The following is a 21221-nucleotide window of genomic DNA, read 5'->3' as shown; positions in this document are numbered from 1 at the left end:
CCCAGGGAGCCGAGGGAACACTATGTCTCTGCTGCATGTGGGCCGTTGTATTTATAGCTCACGATGGTTTAGCCTGGGGACGACCTGGGGACAGAGAGCGGGCCGATGCTTCAAGAGAAAGAAGCACTTTGACCTCGATCCTGCACCATTGTGCTTTTGGCCAAGAAGGTTTCAGGCTTCCACCCCTTCCCCGTTGTCAGGGCGTTTCCAACTAGAGCTCGCTGCCTGGATTCGGGCCTCTGCAGTGTTCTGCGTTTCTGCAAATAAATTATACTCCTCCCCAATACATACTAACATCTTTTTATGCCGCTATTGCCTCATAGTATTGGGCAAGGTCCTGTCTCCGACTTCTCTCCATTCAATCCTTGAACCATTCAATCTGTTAGGAAATATTTATGCACCGGCACTCTGCGCCATCAACGGGAAAAGCGGAATGCAAGGACGCTAAGTGGATAGTCGTTTTGGCAGTGAATGTGGATGTGTGGCTAGGTGGATGTGTTAACTCAGCCTGTAACACGGACACAGCCGAGGACTCCTAAAGAAAAGACACTCCTTTATTAGCCCCTCATCTATCTCTCAGCTCCTGGGATTCTCTTGTAGACAGACCTCTAAAGGGCTTGAAAGAACGCTCTGCTCTTAATGGAATCTCAACCATATTCTGTGCAGAATGGTTCCGGTGGCTTCTTAAGGATCAGAGCCCTTAGCCTTTCGGGAAGGTCGAATCCTTGGCTGTGTCTGCCTCTGGAATAGGCAGCTTGAGGTTGGGGAGCCTAGGCGCTATCTAATCCCGGGAAAGTAACTGCAATTAATTTTTTTAAAGTAGATGGATGTGAGGTTTAGTTTCCCTTACATCTTTAAAGACAGTTCAAATATAACTGCATATTTTCCAAACTGCAGTCTCTTCCACAAGAATGAGGGCAATTCGTTTTTTTTTTTTTTTTTGGTTTTTTGTTTTGTTTTGTTTTTGTTTTTGTTTTCTAACTTCAAGCCTCTTACTCTGTTCTTTCCCCACAGTTGCTGACCTTCGTTTGGACATCTGACAAAGCAGGCAGTCTTTTTAAATGTTTGCTGATCCATGCACACTTCGTGTTAGGTGTTGATTGAGCTGCAACTGTGTATCCCTCAGAGCCTAAAGACTTAGTAGAGCAGAGGTCACTGGCCGGATGCCAGGAACACATAGGTGATGTATTTATTTGCAGTTGGGGCCCGTTAGAGTTAGGGAGAAAGAAGGCTAGAACTTGTTACAATGTTGCTAGAGGTCAAAGAAGACTTCAGCATAGACAAACACAAAAGACATCCCTGTGTTCCTTCAACAGACACCAGCTGAGCAATCACTGAGTACCAGGAAGTGTGGCCTCTAAAGGAAACACAAGTATCACCTTGAGCCGCCTCCAAGGACTGTGAAGTTCAGTGTGTCCCTCACAGTTTCACACCGCACTTCCATAGACAATATAATCTACATATTAGTCATAGTTATAATTGTGTATCTACTCCATTTGGCTCTATTAATATTGAGCAGTAACCGAAGCCATTTCCTTTCAATGCTTACTTGTCTACCTATTTGCTTTTATATGCATATGATTTTTCCATTTATTAAGCAAATTTGCAACCTTTTTTCTTTTATTGAAAATATTTTTTTCATACAGTATATTCTGATCATGGTTTTCCCTCCCCTTACTCTTCCCAGTTTCTCTCCCATGCCCATCCAGATCCACACCAGATCATTAGAAGACAGTCAGTCATGTACGGAACAATGTAAGATACAATAATAAACCAAAACAAGTAGGAATAGGGCAGAACGAACAGAAGAAAAAGAGTCAAAGGAAAAAGCACAAGAAACATGCATGTCTGCATGCATAGGAATTCCATTAAAAACACTAAGCCAGAAACCATGATATAACTGAATGAAAGAACTAGAAAAGGAAGTCATGACTGCTCCTAGGTATGGTAAAGGAGAAGGTTTATTGTAGACATGAGGAAAAGCATGGCCAGGGGCAGGGTTAACAAGACCCCGGGATAGCCTTATGAGTAAAGGGGAAAGAGAGAGGGGAGAAACAGACCCAGAGGCCAGGAGGGTAGAAGGGAAAAATGCCAGGTAACCAAACTGGCTGGATTATAGTGGGAAGGGCACTCCAGGCCCTGGGCAGGATAAGTCTATGATAGGGGTGAGGGTAGGCCAACCAAAAGGACCCTGTAACAGATAAGGACTGAGCATCCTGGGAGAACCTGGTAGCCGGTCTGCTTTGATATATAGGTTAAATAGGCACCTCAGACAGCCTTTTGCCCTGGAGTTGAGATCTAATAATTATATGCAAAGGACCTTAAAGTTTAAAAAATAAAAAAACAAAGAAACAAAAAAGAAAGAAAGGAAGGAAGGAAGGAAGGAAGGAAGGAAGGAAGGAAGGAAGGAAGAAAGAAAGAGCCGGAACTCAGCATTAATTTTCAAAGAGGCACCTGAATTTCTTTTTTGCTGTCTCCTGCTGAGCCTGCTCTTCCGAGTGGTTTGCTCCCCCTTGAGTCTCCTTTTAGAGAAAACTAACACTAACTTCCAAAGATGCCTTTGAGTTTCTAATCTGTTGACCATCTCCTGCTGAGCCTGCTCTTGAGAGTGATTTGCTCCCCAGTGAGAATCCCTAGGAGAAAACTAAATTTTCATTTACAAGTGGTTATAGCATCTGGGTTAGGAGTGGCAGCTTGTGCTAACTACTTGCAGCTCTGGGGCCCCACCCAGTGCGGACTCACAGTGAGTTCATACGTGTGTGGGTCATGTTGGTTTAGAGGAACCTGCTTTTCTCGTGCCCTCCATCCCCTCAGGCTCCTACATTCTTTTTGGCTCCCTTTTCAAAGAATTCCTTGAGCCCTGAGGGGAGGGATTTATGGAGACATTCCACTTAGGGCTGAGTGTTCCAAGGTTGCTCGCTCTGCATATTTTCTGGCTTGGGTCTCTGAAATCTTTTCCCATCCACTGCAGGAGGAAGCTTCTCAGATAATGGATGGCTGAGAGAGGAATGGATCCATGACTACCAACAGAATGTCATTAAGAGTCATTTTCTGGCTATGTTTAGCAGAACAGTAGTATTTGGTTTTCTCCTAGGTTCTTGGCCCATTTAGTCTCAGGTTCTTGGTCACCTAAGTAGTGTTGGGTATGAGTCTCATTTCATGGAATGGGCCTTAAATCAAATAGTGGCTAGTTGCTCCCACAAGTTCTGTGCCACGTATCTTGCAGGCAGGTCACCATTTTTGATCAAAGGTTTTGGAGGTTGGTATTTACCTTTCTCCTTTGGTAGTGTGCCGAGTACTTTCTAGTAGCATGAACACTGGTCTGCAGGGATGAAATCTCGAGGTAGGATAGACTTCATGGTCAATAGAGATGTTGCTTATTTGTAGCAATGAAAAACAACTGTTGCTACTTAAACACTCTTGAAAGACCTTCCTTTTCTTCCTTTCCTTCTAATAGTATCCCCAAACAGAATGGATACATTTGGGTATTTTAAAAGTTTTGTAGCACTTGAAATAATTCAATAGGTATTCTTGGGCCACTTGGATGGACCAGTGGATAAAGGTACTTGCTGCTAAACCTAATGGTCGGAGTTTGATCTTCAAGTCCAACATGATAGAAAGAGACCTGATTCCCGAAAGTTGTCCTCTGACCCACCACCACCACCACCATTACTGCCACTACCACCTCTCACACATACCCATACCTAAATAAAATAAATTATTCTTGAGAAATAGGACCCACCAGTCCTACATATAATGTGGTCTTGTTTGTCATAGTTCCTACTGCAACACTGCCCTAAACGAGCATCTCTTAGTTGGTTGTGGCATTTCATGATTTTGTGATGAAGTTGTGTGTATGATGCATTTCAACTTGACAGAATTTCTTTTCTTTCATGTGTGTGTGTGTGTGTGCGCAAAGTTTTAGTCTTCCTTGAACATAGGCACAGAAGCAGAATATTTATATTATATATAATTATATACTTGAGACAATAAATATGTTGAGTAGTTTTTATTTTGGTTTCTTATTTGATTTTTTGTTCTATTATCTTGGTCTACTAGTGTCACTTTATTTAGCTATAAAATAAATTTATACTATACATATAAAATAGTATAAAATATTTTCTATAAACAGATTATTGAGTACTCATTGGTATATTAGTCTACTTTTCTTCTATGTTGGTAAAAGCATTTTGAGTTATTTGTACTGTATCTAACACATGTTTGTACCTGCTGGCACATACCTTTAAAGCCAGCATTTTGAAGGCAAAGGCAGGCGCGTCTCTGTAAGTTCAAAGGCCAGCCTGGTCTACATAGCAAATTCCAAGCTAGTCAGACCTACATAATAAGTTTTAACACAAACCAATGAAAAACATTATGATAAGGATATACGGATCCAATTTTACTTTTTCTCTACACCATTCTTGGATATCCCAACATCATTTTTTAAAAACAGGTTTATTGATTTTTACGTGTATTGGTGGATCTCCGTGCACTACATGCCTGCAGTTCCCAAAGAAGCCAGAAAAGGGCATCAGACCTCCCCGGAACTGGAGTTAAAGATGGTTGAGAGCTGCCACACGGGTGTTAGGAACAGAACCCGAATCCTCCGGAAGAGCAGTCAGGCGCCTGACTGTGGGCCACCTCTGCAGCGTCCAACATTAATTATTAAGTAGGTATCTCTTTCCCCTATTACTTGTCATTAGAGACTAATTCTAGGTTGCCATATACTAAGTTATACAATGACTTAAAATTAATGAGATCTCCATATTATGGTTTATTTCCTTCATTGTTATGCTTTGTGGGAGAACTACAAACCAAAGATTTAAAAAAAAAAAAAAAAGCTGATATGTCTCGACTTTTTACTATTAAGCTGCTCTAGTACTGAAACAGCGCAAGGAAAAATTTAACAGACATTTAACTCGAATATAAGCAAGCCCAATTAATTAATTAATTAATTCAGAAAGCGTGTCATCTTGGTTGCATTCAGCAGAATCTTTGCTATTTTCTGAGTCGGAGATACCATGTTTCTCCTCCCTCTCCCGCCCCCAGTGGGGGGAGGAGCATAGCTGGAATCAAGAGGATTTCCACGGAAGCCCAGCAGTGTCAACCCTGTCCTTGCAGATTTTCTCAGGAAAGAGAGGCCTCAGATGCCCTCAGGAGCACGGGCTGCCTGAAATCACAAGACTCGGGTATCACTTACACAGAGCAGCGAGAGAATGGAGCAAGGCAGAACATGTGTTTCCCTCCCAGCCTGCCCCAGTGCTCCGTGGCCTCCTGCCAGCCTCAGAACGGACAAAGCATCCAGATAAGATGGGGGCGTGCTCTCTAATGCTCACGATATCCTGGAGGCTGGGCAGCGAGCTCTGTAGAAAAGATAATGAAGTATTGAGCTGTCCTTTGGGGGGGTGTTGTTGTTGTTGTTGTTGTTGTTGTTGTTGTTGTTGTTGTTGATGCTGCTGCTGCTGCTGCTGCTGCTGCTGCTGCTGCTGCTGTTTTCATTCAGCAATTGTACAGAATCTCTTTTACCAAATTGGGAACTGAGAACAGAAAAGGTCCACCAGATAAAGAAAGCGGTGCTCTGAGCCTCTGTGCCTCTTCTCCAGCTGCACAGAACGCTCTACGTGGTCAATTTGGCACAAAGCAGATTAAAATATTTATTTATTTATTTATTTATTTATTTATTCATTCATTCATTCATTTACCCGTGCTGCACGGAGGACAACTTGGGTGACGTTCGTTCCTCGGGTACACCTACCATTTTTCTCTTTTGTAATAGGGTCTCTCAGTGTCCAGGATTGCCAAGTAGGCTAAGATGATTTGCTATAGAGCCCAAGGGATCTGCGTGTGTCTGATTCTCCAGCCCTATGATTTCAAGTGGCCACCATGCCTGCCTGCCTTTCATTTTTTTTTTTTTAAACATACGTCTGGGAGTCAAACTCAGGCCATGGTCGGTAATAGACGCAGTCACACACCACACTGCTCTAGACACAACAAACGAATGAACACCTTCCCATGATTCTTGCTGAGAGTAGCTTTATTTGAGTTATTCCTCAATACTATGCATCATATAACAGAATGAAGGTTTTCTATAATGGCCTATATAGGTAAAGTCCCTATGAAAAGACAACCCCCCTGCCACACACACACACACACACACACACACACACACACACACACACGATAATACAGGACTTAGAAATTATGAGTATCTGGGCTGGAGAGATGGCTCAGTGGTTAAGAGTACTGACTGCTCTTCCAGAGGTCCCAGAAACCACACGGTGGCTCCCAACCATCTGTAATGGGATCCGATGCCCTCTTCTGGTGTGTCTGAAGACAGCTATGATGGACTTATAGATAATAAATAAATCTTTTTTTAAAAAAGAAACTATGAGTTTCAACCAAAGTACTTCAGGTGAAACTACAATAAGCACCTTTTTTCATTTTTCTTTTTGTATATATGTGTTTGGCATCAGGAATTGATGGGTACCAGATGTGTGCAGGAACTAGAGCTACAGGTAGTTACGAGCTGTCTGATGTGGGTGCTGAAACTTGAACTCAGGTCCTCCGGAAGAGCAATAACTACTTTTAACAGTGGAGCCATCTCACCCCACCTTCCTTCCTCCCCTAATAATTGTATAAAATGTTCACTCTATACCTCCTCATGTAGTCAGTTCTCTCATGCTCTTCTCCGTCAGAATTTAAATGGCACTTATCAGTTCACCCCTTTTCTTTTTTTTTTTTTCTTTTTTATTAACTTGAGTATTTCTTATTTACATTTCGAATGTTATTCCCTTTCCCGGTTTCCGGGCCAACATCCCCCTCCCCCTCCCCCTCCCTTTCTATATGGGCTTCCCCTCCCCATCCTCCCCCCATTATCACCCTCCCCCCAACAATCACATCCACTGGGGGTTCAGTCTTGGCAGGACCCAGGGCTTCCCCTTCCACTGGTGCTCTTACTAGGATATTCATTGCTACCTATGCAGTTGGAGCCCAGGGTCAGTCCATGTATAGTCTTTGGGTAGTGGCTTAGTCCCTGGAAGCTCTGGTTGCTTGGCATTGTTGTTCATATGGGGTCTCGAGCCCCTTCAAGCTCTTCCAGTTCTTTCTCTGATTCCTTCAACGGGGGTCCCGTTCTCAGTTCAGTGGTTTGCTGCTGGCATTCGCCTATGTATTTGCTGTATTCTGGCTGTATCTCTCAGGAGCGATCTACATCCGGTTCCTGTCAGCCTGCACTTCTTTGCTTCATCCATCTTGTCTAATTGGGTGGCTGTATATGTATGGGCCACATGTGGGGCAGGCTCTGAATGGGTGTTCCTTCTGTCTCTGTTTTAATCTTTGCCTCTCTCTTCCCTGCCAAGGGTATTCTTGTTCCCCTTTTAAAGAAGGAGTGAAGCATTCGCAGTTTGAACATCCATCTTGAGTTTCATGTGTTCTATTCATCTAGGGTAATTCAAGCATTTGGGCTAATAGCCACTCATCAATGAGTGCATACCATGTGTGTTTTTCTGTGATTGGGTTAGCTCACTCAGGATGATATTTTCCAGTTCCCTCCATTTGCCTATGAATTTCATAAAGTCATTGTTTTTGATAGCTGAGTAATATTCCATTGTGTAGATGTACCACATTTTCTGTATCCATTCCTCTGTTGAAGGGCATCTGGGTTCTTTCCAGCTTCTGGCTATTATAAATAAGGCTGCTATGAACATAGTGGAGCACGTGTCTTTTTTATATTTTGGGGCATCTTTTGGGTATATGCCCAAGAGAGGTATAGCTGGATCCCTCAGGCAGTTCAATGTCCAATTTTCTGAGGAACCTCCAGACTGATTTCCAGAATGGTTGGACCAGTCTGCAATCCCACCAAGAATGGAGGAGAGTTCACCCTTTTTCACCTATCAGCATTATTGACTGTTGCTTCCAGTCCCCAAATGCTCTGCAGGGCACCGATGATCTAGAACTCAGAAGGTGGTCACTGCCTGGGATGGAGCCCACAGCAGGGATGCACAGGCCATGCTGCCTGCAAGGCTGAGCCAGGGAGTAGGACATGAATCCAAATAGAAGCTGTGGTCGTGCTTTGGGACGAATGGTCTTGATTGTGATACAGGGACAACTTACTTATTTTAACTTAATTTAATTTAATGTGTGTGCGTGTGTGTGTGTGTGTGTGCGTGTGTGTGTGTGTGTGTGTGTTCGCGTGCATGGGTGCCTTAGTGTTTTACTGCTGTGAACAGACACCATGACCAACTCTTATAAGGACAATTGAAGCTGGCTTACAGGTTCATTATCATCAAGGTGGGAGCATGGCAGTGTCCAGGCAGGCGTGGTGCAGGAGGTGCTGAAAATTCTACATTTTCATCTGGAGGCTTCTAGGAAAATGCTGCCTTCCAGGCAGCCGGGATGAGGATATTAAAGCCCCACCCACAGTGACACACCTACTCCAACAAGGCCACACCTACTCCAACAAGGCCACACCTACTCCAACAAGGCTACCCTTTCTAATAGTGTCACTCCTTGGGCCATGCATATACAAACCATCAGGCTGTGTGTGTGTGTGTGTGTGTGTGTGTGTGTGTTTCAAGACCAGAACAGGATATCAGCTCCCCTGTAGCTGGAGTTATAGGAGATCGTGAGTCACCCACTGTGAATGCTGGAAACCCGATTCAGGTTCTCTGAAAGAGCAAGCTCCCTTAACCACTGGGTCATCTCTGTACTCCTCTAAATATTTAGCTATAAATTGTGTGTATGTGGTGTAGCGGGGAGCTCAGCATGTGCAAATCTGAGTGCAGGTGCTCTTAGAGACCAGATGAAGATGTCAGATCCCCTGGAGCTGAAGTTGGTTATCAGTGTTTGTGAGCTCCCTGACATTGGTGCTGGGAAACAAACCTGGATCTTCTTGGAAGAGCAGTACATGTTCTTCTCGTCTTTCCTTCCTTTCTTTCGCTTGTTTGTTTTGTTTGTTTTTTGAGGCAGGGTTTTCTGTGTGGCCCTGGATGTCCTAGGACTCACTTTCTAGATGAGACTGGACTTGAACTCAGAGAGCCACCTTCCTCTGCTTCCGGAGGGCTGGAATTAAAAGTGTGTACCACCACTGCCTGGCCACATGCTCTTAAATGCTAAACCATCTCTCTAGCTTCCAAAACGTCTATTTTCAATGTCTTCTAAAATGTTTATGAAAAAGAAGAGAAAGATTCCGTTAAAAGAATTTGGAGTGTAAATATTAACCAGGGCAAGAGAGAGCCAGGAAACACCCTGAATTATAATAAAGAATTATAATAAAGAAACTGCTCTCTGAAGGCCTTCTGAGTCAGGCTGGCCATGGGTTCCTTGAGACAAGGTAGCAAGGAAGCTGTTCAGCCTTAGATGCCAACCCATGCTAAAACTGGTAGACCTTGCACTTCCTCAAGATGGGCATACAGCTTCCCTCTCCCCAGGGATCTTCCTATGGATCTTGTGACCTTCTCCTTGCTTTATCCAAGACAGGTGTATTTAGAATGTATGCATGGTTGACCTTACAGTAGCGCCTTTCCAGCTAATATCCCCTGGCTTTGCTGACACACAGCCCTGTGAGAGAAGCTACCTAGATCTTACTTGACTGACTTTTCCAAGTACATTTTGAACTGGTTCCTCCACTGTTTAGTGTTTCATGCAAAACATTCTATTTCTATTATTATAAACGAATGTTTCACACACAGTATCAGGGATTTCCTTTTTAAGCAAAGAACAACAATTTGGTCTTATGAAGGTTCTTACTATCATCATATGGTCTCTTTGCTCTGGGAGACTTTGTTCATACATCAAGACACTGTATCAGTGAAGCAGCAAAAATAAAACGCCCAGAAATCAAAGAATGTATTTTATTATTAGCATGATCATTTTTTAAATCAAGAAAAAAATATATAGACAATAAATATGTCATAGGATATCAAAGGGAAAACATCCTGCTTACCCATCCATTCAAAGATTTCCAGACCTGGATAGGAGAGAGAGAGAGAGAGAGAGAGAGAGAGAGAGAGAGAGAGAGAGAGAGAGAGAGAGAGAGAAAGTGATGGGGGGTCACTGAGAAAGAAGAGCGCTCTGGTCTGCTCCAGGCAAAGAAGGCAGCAAGACACCAGGGAGAAAAGGCTCACTGGTTTGGCTGTAGGGCCAAATTAGATGCAGCCCATGGAGAGCATCCAGGAATAGGAGGAGCTCAGAGGAGCAAATTCTGGACATGTGCCATGTAGTCTGCTGGTGTACTAGGCCCTGGATGGCCCCTGAAGTTTCACCTGCCCCAGCATATTTGCAGAAGCAACAGAGTAACACTCAGTATCCAAGGACACCCGTTACCCAGAAGAGCCATGCCCAGAAGTGAGCAAAGTGTCAGAAGTGACCTTGATGGAGCCGTGACTGAAGGCATGAGGACCTGGCAGCCTGGGCAGCTAGAGTTCCAGACCATGTGGCTCTCTCTCTCTCTCTCTCTCTCTCTCTCTCTCTCTCTCTCTCTCTCTCTCTCCCTCCCTCCCCCCCCCTCCCTCCCTCCCTCCCTCCCTCCCTCCCTCCCTCCCTCCCTCCCTCCTAGTCTCAGCACTGTAGAAGTCCCTGGGATGTAGCTGTCACTCATTGGGAAGCAGGAGAGAAAAGGCAAGGTGGAGAGTCAGCTGGATGAATCTCTAATGGAAATTAAGTTGCCTTTTGAAGAATCAATCAATATTCTTTCCTGTTGGTAGCGTTTCCTTGTTTATAAAAGGCAATATACTGAAGACCGGGCAGAATTTTAAACTTCTATACAGTTCCTCATTCCATCAGCACATTTATTTAAGAAGATAATAAGAGAGAGAGAGAGAGAGAGAGAGAGAGAGAGAGAGAGAGAGAGAGAGAGAGAGAGAGAGAGACTGGGCTACTTCCTCTTATGAGTCTCCAGCCCATACATTTCTATTAAATAGACAAAGTATAAACACAACTGCAAGTTGCTGCTTTTATGCAACAACAACACAATACCTTGAACCTAATGGGTGTTTAGCATATTTGCTAAATAAATGCATAGGAAAATACATTACGTCATCTTCCAACCTAGTGGTTCTCGAATTTTACCTACCTGAAATGGGCATGGTGGGGCACTTCTGTAATCTCAGCACTCCAGAGGCAAAGGTAAGAGGATCAGAAGTTCAGGGTCATCCTCAGCTACAGAGGGAGCTCCAGGCTAGCCTGGGGTACATGAGACCCTGTCTCAATGAATAAGCAAACAAAATCTTGGTAGCAATGGAGCAACTGGAGCCCACCATAATTTTGGTACAGTGCTATGAAGCAGGCGGGTAGCACTTCATCATAAAGACCTGGAGTAACTGAATTGGCAGAAATACTCTTTTCCATACCCCGTGTCCACCTTGAAGCATCATAGTTACTTACTCAGTTTCTCTCTGGCATTCTGTCAAATGTTCCTTACTTTTAAAAAAAAGATTTACTTATTTTTATTTTAAGTGCCTGTGTGTGTATATGTGTACCCCGTGTGTCTCGTGCCCATGGAAGTCAGGAGAGGGTACAGGATCCCTAGAACTGATTATATTGGTTGTAAGTCACCATGTGGGTGCCAGGAACCAACCCCACATCCTGTGAAAGAGCAGCGACTACTCTTAACCCCTGAGCCGTCTGTCCGTCCTTACACATCCTGAAACTTTGTCTAGACCTGAAGTCATGTGAGATGTGAGCTGTTATATCTTTTAGGCAGACTTGACATTTTGTCATTAAACTACAACCCCTTGTTTATTGGCAACAGTGAATGTTTGCCTTACAGTCCATTCCCATTGAACTGGGAGATCAGGTCCGGCCTTTCTTTGGCTTGGTTGATCTTTTTCCTCTCTTGACTCAGCCATTCTGTCTTTCAGGTAAGTTCTCTGCAAACCACCACATTCTCCCTGCAGAACATCTAAGTTGATGCTTCTTCTAAATAATGAAATTGGAAGTATTTCCACTTTTCATGGCCACTGAGATTTTTTTTTGTCTTTATTTTGAAACACCTCAAAAATATTGTGGAGGATATAATGACACGTTTTACATTTTCATTTCTTCAATCACGCTTTCTTTTGTAGTTATTGTTGTTGTTTTGAGACAAAGTCTTACTATGCATCTCTGGCTGTCCTGGAGTTCACTGTGTTGACAAGGCTGGCCTTGAACTCACAGAGATCTGACTACCTCTGCCTCCCAACTGCTAGCATTACAGTCAAGAGCCACCACACCTGAACCCATCTCATGCTTTCTATGTGTCCTAGAAGGGATGTCCTTGAAGCTTCTACTTACCATGGCTATCTTATATAAACCACTGTTTCTAATATCAAATATAATAACTGTAATATTATTAATTACTTTAGATGCATACTGCTTTGCTGGGTGTCTTGGATGCCTCAGGACCATGATGTCATTTTATATTCTGCTACATCATATTACACAACAAATATTAAGAAATTTGCCGCATATGGTTGTGTAGCTTGGTGTTCTTGTGGGACCCCGAACAGTGGGAGTGGAGGTTGTCTCTGACTCTTCTGCCTGTTTTGGGGGCCCTTTTATTCCTACTGATTTGCCTCATCCAGTCTTAACATGAGGGAATGTGCTGTCTTATTGCAACTTGATATGCCATGTTTGGCTGGTATTCCTGGGAGGCCTGCCCCTTTCTGAAGGGAAATGGGGGGGATCTGAGAATCTGTGAGAGATGGGAGGTATTCAGGAGAGACTGGGAGTAGGGGGGGAGGGGAAACTTCAGTCGGATGTAATACATGAGAGAGAAAAAATTGAAGGAAGAAAATTGTCAAAGAATCAGTTATTTATTGTGACCACTAGAGGGCCACAGACGATGCATCCATCTCCAGCACTAAATGGGAGCAGGAGTTTGTAAACCAGCATTCAGGATGTAGAGCCAGGAGCATCAGAAGTTCAAGATTATCCTCGTGTACTGAAGTATGTACTGAGTTTGATGCCATCTACATGAGAGCCTGTCCCATCTCTCTTTATATATATAACGAGAAATAGATTGTGTGTGTGTGTGTGTGTGTGAGAGACAGAGAGACAGAGAGACAGAGAGACAGAGACAGAGAGACAGAGAGAGAGAATTAAAAACTAATGTTTCTAAATTAAAAACTGATGTTTCTAAGGATAAATAAGCAAATCCATCACTAGAGATTTAAAAATCTCTGCTCTGGTTTTCCCACTGTCTTAGTCTGTTTCTATTGCTGTGATGAGATATAATAACCAAGGCAACTTGTGGAAGAAACACGTTTATTGGGGAGTGTACAGTTCCAGAGTCCATAACCATCATGGTGGGGAGCATGGCAGCAGGCAGGCATGGCTCTGAAGCAGTAACTGAGAGCCTGTGTCCTTACCTGAAGCAGAGAGAGAGAGAGAGAGAGAGAGAGAGAGAGAGAGAGAGAGAGAGACTAGGAGACTAGAAATGATGTGGCCTTTTGAAACTTCAAAGTCTATCCCCAGTGACACACCCCCTCCAACAAGGCCACACCTCCCAATCCTTCCCAAATAGTTCCACCAACCGGGGATCCATCATTCAAATATAAAAGCCTACGAGGGCCATTCTCAAACACACTATCACATTCTGCCCTCAGGCCCTCATAGGCTTTTGGCCATATAGTAGTGCAAAATGCCTTTAGTCTGATTTCGAAAGTCCTCATCTTTCCCAGTCACAACATAGTTTTAAAGATCAATGTTCAAAGTCTTCTGAGACTTAAGGCAATCTCTTCACTGTAACCCCCGGAATATCAAAGAGCAAATCACATACTTCCAACATACAATGACACAGAGTATACATTACAGTTCCAAAAGGGAGTACTTGGAGCAGCATGAGCAAATACTGGATCAAAGCAAGACCGAAACCCAGCAGGGCAAACTCCAAATCCTGTCATTCTGTTTCTGGTGTTGAAGGGCTTAGATGGCTCCGCCTTTCTAGTTTTGCTGACTGCAACATATTTGTCTCCTTTGGGCTGGTTCTACTCTCTGTCTGTAGCCCTCCTTAGAAGATATCCCATAACTTTGACACGTCTAGCATCTTGGGATCTCAAACACAATGCAGGCCTCACAGAGTTTGAGGCCAGCCTGAGCTAAACAGTGAGTTCCTAGCCAGCCTGTATAATAAACAACCCTAAAACACATAAAACCAAACCCAAAGATAACAGAGATATCAGGACAAAGAAAAGCTATTCTTTGAGATCACTTAGGTTGATTAATAGCCAGAAAGATCACAGAGGAGGAGAAAAGGATTGTGGAGAGAAAGACACCACCACTGTCTGCAGATGCTAAAGGGCAATAAAAGTTTTTAAGGCAGCCCCTGCCAATCAAACATATGTGGAAAGGACAATTCCACGAGAGGACTTTTGAAGCTTGCTGGGGAAGAAGAAGCCTATGTGGCTATGTGGCAGTGTAGCCCTGTGGCCCTGTGGCCATGTGGCCCTGTGACTATGTGGCTGTGTGGCAGTGTAGCCCTGTGGCCCTGTGGCCCTGTGGCCATGTGGCACTGTGACCATGTGGCTGCATGGCAGTGTAGCCCTGTGGCCCTGTGGCCCTGTGGCCATGTGGCCCTGTGGCTGTATAGCAGTATGGCCCTGTGGCCATGTGGTAGTGTATAATAAACTGAACTTGTGTCTCAATGCACTCCCATAAAGAGAACCCCAGGCCTAGATGTGTCCATCAGGAATTCTACCACATATTTTTATAAGTGAGCAATCGTAAGTTCTATGGAAGTCTTTCTAAATGCCCAAAGTGGGCGTGTCCATGAAAAATACTGTGCTCTGAAATAAGAAAATGGTTGGTCCTGAATCAAGTACGAGTAACCATGGCCCAAGAGCACAGATTACCCCGAATGACTTATTTGACCACAGAAAGGGTTATATGATATATGACTTTGTTTTTCTTTCCTGACAAGAACCTTTCGTGTGTACGTGTGTATGAGTGTGTGTGTGTGTGTGTGTGTGTGTGTGTGTACATGCATGTGTGTGGGGGGAGGTGCATTTTGAGGTCACAGATCGATGTCAGGTATCTTCCTAAATTGTTCATTTTCTTATAATTTGAGGGTCTTGCAGGGAATCTGGAGCTCTCCAATAGGCTAGACTGACTAACCAGCAAGCCCCAGAGATACACACTCCTGTCTCTACCTCCCCGCACTGTGATTTTTTTAAAAGCAAGCTTGGCTCTTTACTTGATGCTGGAGATCTGAACTCAGGTCTTTATGTTTGTTCTGAGCAAGTACTGACCTATCCCAGCAGGCCTCCTAAATGAATTTTTATCGGCCCAAAATAGAAGGCCACAAATACGTAGGTTTACACAAAAATGTGTAGGAAGCTAGTCAGTGGTGGCGTAAACCTTTAATCCCAGCGCTCTGGAGGCAGAGGCACGTAGATTTCTAAGTTTGAGACCAGCTCGGTCTACAGAGTGAGTTCCAGGACAGCTAGTGCTACACAGAAAAACCCTGTCTCAAAACAAACAAGCAAAAAGCAAGACATCAGGTAAGCAAACTCAGCAGACAGGACATCTACTGAATTTAAGAGTCATCTTCAGCAGATGTCTAGCTTTAAATTTGGTGTCAGTTAGAGGTGTGTCAAGCATAAGGACACATTCTCAGAATTTTGTCTAGGAGTCTTGGGAATGTGAGATGAGATACAAAGTGGCCATTAAAAGGAACTAAAGATAGCTCAAGACAGTTTTGGCTTTGACCTACACCATTCATCTCGCCACAGTCATGCCTTACATAGCCTTACATGTGAGGTGAACACGGGACCTTGAGAGCAGGTGCAGTTTCTTCTGAGAGCGTCATCCAGGGCTAAGTCCGAGCTTAGTCTCAGAAGACAGCATCACACCTGATTTCAGAAATCAGATATAGGTACTTAGAGGAAGGTCACATGGGTGCAAGCATTCTTAACAGCACACTGAGTAAAAATTAGATTGTTACACTGCATGGTCAATTGGGGGTTAATGCCAGAATTCGAGTTTTATTTTAACATTAGAAAATTAATCCATTTAACTAATCATACTAACAAACTAAAAAAAAAAAAATTACAAAAGTCATGGGAAAAGCTGTTGACAAGTCCAGTATTTATTTCTGTTACAAACATTTTATTAAATTTATTTGTGTGTATATGTATGTATATATTATGTATGTATATGTATGTGTGTACATACGTGTGTATGTATGTGTATGTATGTGTTTGTATGTGTGTATATGTATGTGTATGTATGTGTATATATGTATGTATATGTGTGTATTTGTGTGTGTGTGTGTGTGCTCACACTCACCTGCTTGTGTCACATCACAAGTGTGGTGGTCAAAGGAGGGCAACTTTCAGGAATTGGTTGGTTCTCTCCTGTCACCAAGTAAGGCCCAGGGATTGAATTCAGGATGTCAAGCTTGCACCAAGCTTTACCTGCTGAGCCCTCTTGCCAGCCCCCAGCACCTTTTATAATGTTAATGTAAAAATCCTTATCAAACTAGAAATAAAATAGGAATTCCTCAGCTAGATTAAGGGTATTTGTGAAAAACTGATAGCTAACATCGTGCTTACTGGGAAAGACTCAATGACTCTAAGACCTGGAAAAATGTCCTTTCTTCTTCCTTCCTTCCGTTCTCTCTCTCTCTCTCTCTCTCTCTCTCTCTCTCTCTCTCTCTCTCTCTCTCTCTCTTTCTAAGAGTAACAAGCTTATTTTATGTATGTGAGTACACTGTGGCTGTCTTCAGACACACCAAGAGGGCATCGGCTCCCATTACAGATAGTTGTGAGCCACCATGTAGTTGCTGGGAACTGAACTCAGGACCTCTGGAAGAGCCATGGTATCTATCTTGCTTCTAGACAAAGCAACGGTGTAAAACAAAGAAAAGACACCTAAATTAAAAGGGTAAAAATTATTGGACGAATAAAAAAACCTCTTCACGTTGTGTGCTTTTGTTTGTTTTCTTATGTTAGAAATGGACAGGCTGACCTTACAATCACATAGAAAGAGAAAGGACAGGCCATCTTTGAAAAAGAAGAATTAAGTCAGAGAACTAACAAACCCACCCCACTTGCAAGTCATTCTAGAGCTACAGAACTCAATAAAGCATGGCGTCGAAAACGGAGCCGCGGGTCCTTAGACAACAACAAGGTTATTAGCCGACCCGCTCGCAAACACACCTATATCTGGCTACCTAGTATCTAAGCAAACAACTCTGCTCTGTATTTTATACCCTATAAAACTTAACTTATAATGAAACATAGACAAATGTAAAACCCAAAACAAAGCTTTTGGAAGAAAATGTGGAGGGCTTTCATGATCTTTGGTTAGTGAAGGTGAACGTTGCACATCCTGAAGGCCAACACGGAAGGACAGACGCCACGCACTGGCAAGATGGAGGCAGCTGGAGTCTTCCCACAAGGATCATGGAGAAACCGAGTGGAACAGGCACGCTGGGAAGGTATTTGATGGTCACCGCTGAAGCTGAGGGTTGTGGAAGCCACAGAATACACTCAGATTATAAACCATTGTGTGTACCTTGAGCTGTATGCAGAAATCAGCAGCTCTCCAGAAATGTGAGCTTTTAGTACTAGATTGGGACTGCAGAGGCGTCATGCTGGTGGGCTGAGCAGGCTCCCCAACATGCAGGCAGCCATTGTTGGACTACCCAGCCTAGACTATGTGAGCTCATCAAAAGAATTCCCTTTGTAATACATATTGGTTCTGTTCCTCTGGGAGCAGTGGCTCTTAACCTTTTAACTGCTGTGACACTTTAGTACAGCTTCTCATTTTGTGGTGACCCCTAATTATTTTCAATGCTAGTTTGTAAGTATTATTTTGCTATTATTATGAGTCATAATGTAAATATTTTTGGAGTCAGAAGTTTGTCAAAGGGGTTACAACCCACAGGTTGAGAACCGCTGCTCTGGGGGACACCTGCCCAATAGATCTCTTAATAGGCATTCATTGCCCACCTCTGTATCTGCACTAACATCTTTATGACCATCATGTGATCCCCTTGAATGTATTGACAGACTATAGCATCCACCAACCCTACCAGTGTCAACAGACAGCAGCTGAAACCTAAGCAAAGATCTCCCCACCTTGCTGTAAGCCAATGTGTTTGACACATGCCTTGTTTTGTAACTCTAAAACCTTGTGAAACCAGTTCTACTTTGGAACAAGGTCTTTGCAGATCCTTGAGTGGTACTGGCACTCCTGAGCAGGAGAAATGACATCCAGTCTCATGTAGCCCAGGTTGGCCTCAATCTCACTATGTAGTCAAAGATGACCTTGAACCCCTGTTCTTCCTTTCTCTGCTTTGGAGTGCCTAGTTTATATAGTGCCGAGGGTCCAACCCAGGGCTTCATGCATGCTGGGTAAGCCATCTACCAACAGAGCCACATCCCAGCCCATGGGATCCTTAAGAAGAAATAATGTAAAGACCCAAATGTGATTTATATGGGAAAGTGGTACAGGTACACTCCAGCTCACTCTCTCAGGCTAAAGAGTAATAATTTCATTTTGGTCTTGAAAAAAAGTATGCTTTGTTCACTAAAAAAAAAAAGAGTGCTTGGTGGGGTTTTTTTTCTTTGTTTTCTGGAGACCTTTGAGTTTATAAACTGTTCAATTGGTATTAGCTACTTGGATTTCCTGAGAAGCTTCCAGAAAAGCAATGATGAAAGGATCAGGAACAAACCCTTCCCACACACATGCTCTGCCCCTCTGGGTTGGCCATTACCATTCCTATAAATTCCAGAGTCCTACCAAATTCCCTGACAGGCTTTCATACAGGCTGGATTCTTACAATGCCTCATCTCTGGGCTGCTCTCCCTGGGGAGCAATGTCAATGCACAGCAGGTAGCTTCACCTCAGATGTCCAGGAGAAGCTGGCCTTTGGGACAGAAGGTGGCATAGGAAAGGAACTGTCCCACATATGAATGAAATTAGTCTTATAATTAAAGCTATTTTTGCAAGAACCAATCTGCTTTCCCAGGTGAAGGGTTACTCCAGTGCATGGAGGGTGCGGGGCACTGTCTTGGTGTGACTCATCTCCCCCTGAATAACTTCTGCAGCTCCTGAAGAGCCATGCTTTATTTTTAGCTTCGGCCTTCTGGAGCATTTGACCTTTTGCCTAGATAAGGGACCTTACAGTGGAAAGCAGACTTCAGCCTTCACTGTCCGTGTTACACAGGGACATATGTTAAAGTGTGCTCTCTTTAGGACACTTGAAATACAGAGGGGCTACTTAAAACAAAGTAAAAGTGCTCATAGATATACACATGTGCATGGGTACACACACACACACACACACACACACACACACACACACACACACACACGATGTTGGTAACCGCACCTTTCAAGTCTGAGTGGTGACTTTTTTTTTTTTAAAGATTTATTTATTTATTTTATGTACAGCATTCTGCCTGCATATGTGACTGCAGGCCAGAAGAGGGCACCAGACCTCATTACAGATGGTTGTGAGCCACCATGTGGTTGCTGGGAATTGAACTCATGACCTCTGGAAGAGCAGTCTCTCTCCAGCCCCACTGAGCCATCTCTCCAGCCCAATTTTTTTTTCCTTTTGTATCTCTTCTGCCATCTACTGTATGAAGCTGGCATAAACCACATTTATGAAAATATTTTAAACTCTGGGCAAGCATCATCTTACTGAAATATTAATCCCACTCATTTCAGAATAACAAACTTGCATTAATGTTCAGAAATAAAACTTAAATATGAAATGAAATGAAATATCATACAGTTGTTAAAAATTATTACTAAGAATTTTTTCTTTTTTTAAAAAATGAAATTGTTCTTTACTGTTTTTACTGTTGTTATAACTGAGCAGTTGAGACAAGGTAGACTATGCCAAAGAATTTACTTCTTGCAGTTCTAGACACTAAAATGTCCAAGCTCGTATCTGGTTATAGCCCAGAACGTCCTATGGTGAGGGGACTTGTGAGGACTGCTTAAGCCTTTATGACTAAGCCTTTATGATTCACAGGCATGGCCGTCTTGTCACAATGTATCGTCCCTTCGGTTGCTCACGCCTCAGCTGGTCTAGGAGAAATTGGTCTTCCCATGATAGTGCTACAGGAATGAAACTCTGTTGCTACTGACATTTTGCTGTTACAGAATTACTTTTGTGTAAGAGGGAGTCTTCCCTTCCCCAGATGCACAGGATACAGAAGGGCTATATTCTAGTGACTCCCTTCTGACTAACTTTTGCATTCCTTCAGTGCCGGTGATGAGAGCCCAGTCATCATCCAAAGATCCCACCTCAGCTGCCATTAGCATTTAGTGAAAAGACAGGAGTCTAAAGCAGTAAACCAACACAGCGTGACCTTGTGTCTTGCTCTTGCCCTTGCTCCAACAGCTGTCTGCGTGTGTTCCTCCGGTAGGAATGCTCCCCTCAGTCAAATCTCTCTACTGAAGCTGGGGAGGGGGAGGTCTTCCTACTTTTGAATATGTATATTTAAAGATTTTTTTATTATTTCATGTGCATGTACCTGAGTGTGTGGGGGTGGGGCGCACCACATGTGTACAGGTGTACAGATGACGGCATTGAATCCCCTGGAACTGAAGTTACTGGCTGCGGTTAACCACTCTATGTGGGTGCTGGGAACATAACCTTGAGAGAGCAGCAAGTGTTCTTAACCACTGAGCCATCTCTCAGCCCTCGGATGGGATCTAGTTCACTCTGTACTTTCCATGATCCACAACTGCCTTTTGCCTTCTGGAAATGATCAGGATCAGTGACAAAGATGCCAGAGCCCTTGCAGTCCCTATCTGTGGCCCTCATTGGGGCCTCTCCTTTGCTATTCTCTTCTTCCACTTTTAGGGCCATGCATCCTACTGTCTGGACTTTTGTGTGTAGTCTCTCAGAAGGCAGCCTGCTGCATGATATTGTGTTTTCCCCATTACACCCGTCAGATCTCAGAGCAGGGAAATTTTCCCTCATCTGTACTGTGCTTTGGTTTCCCCTTGTCTGTATGTCCATCCCTCTGTGATGGTTTGTATATGTTCAGCCCAGGGAGCGGCACTATTAGAAGGTGTGGCCCTGTTGGAGTAGGTGTGTCACCGTGGGTGTGGGCTTAAGACCCTCATCCTAGCGGTCTGGAAGCCAGTATTCTGCTAGCAGCCTTCAGATGAAGATGTAGAATTCTCAGCTCCTCCTGCACCATGCCTGCACAGATGCTGCCATGCTCCCACCTTGATGATGATAGACTGAACCTCTGAACCTGTAAGCCAGCCCCAAT

At 43.6% G+C, this 21221-nt stretch overlaps 1 protein-coding gene and 1 long non-coding RNA gene across 1 annotated transcript; one reads left to right on the top strand and one right to left on the bottom strand.

Annotated features, from left to right (window-relative positions):
* Positions 1-21221, bottom strand: part of Erich1 (glutamate-rich 1) — a gene marked incomplete at its 5' end in the record, with an annotated part of 52793804 nt that overhangs the window by 29485472 nt on the left and 23287111 nt on the right.
* LOC134482507 (uncharacterized) lies at positions 1015-5665 on the top strand. The gene is made up of 3 exons (XR_015640374.1): positions 1015-1180; positions 4454-4669; positions 5122-5665. It is a non-coding gene; the product is annotated as an uncharacterized LOC134482507 (long non-coding RNA).

Source organism: Rattus norvegicus, chromosome 16 (assembly GCF_021556685.1).
Source record: "Rattus norvegicus strain SHRSP/BbbUtx chromosome 16, alternate assembly SHRSP_T2T, whole genome shotgun sequence".
NCBI lineage: Eukaryota > Metazoa > Chordata > Mammalia > Rodentia > Muridae > Rattus > Rattus norvegicus.
This window is presented reverse-complemented; position numbering and strand designations above follow the sequence as displayed.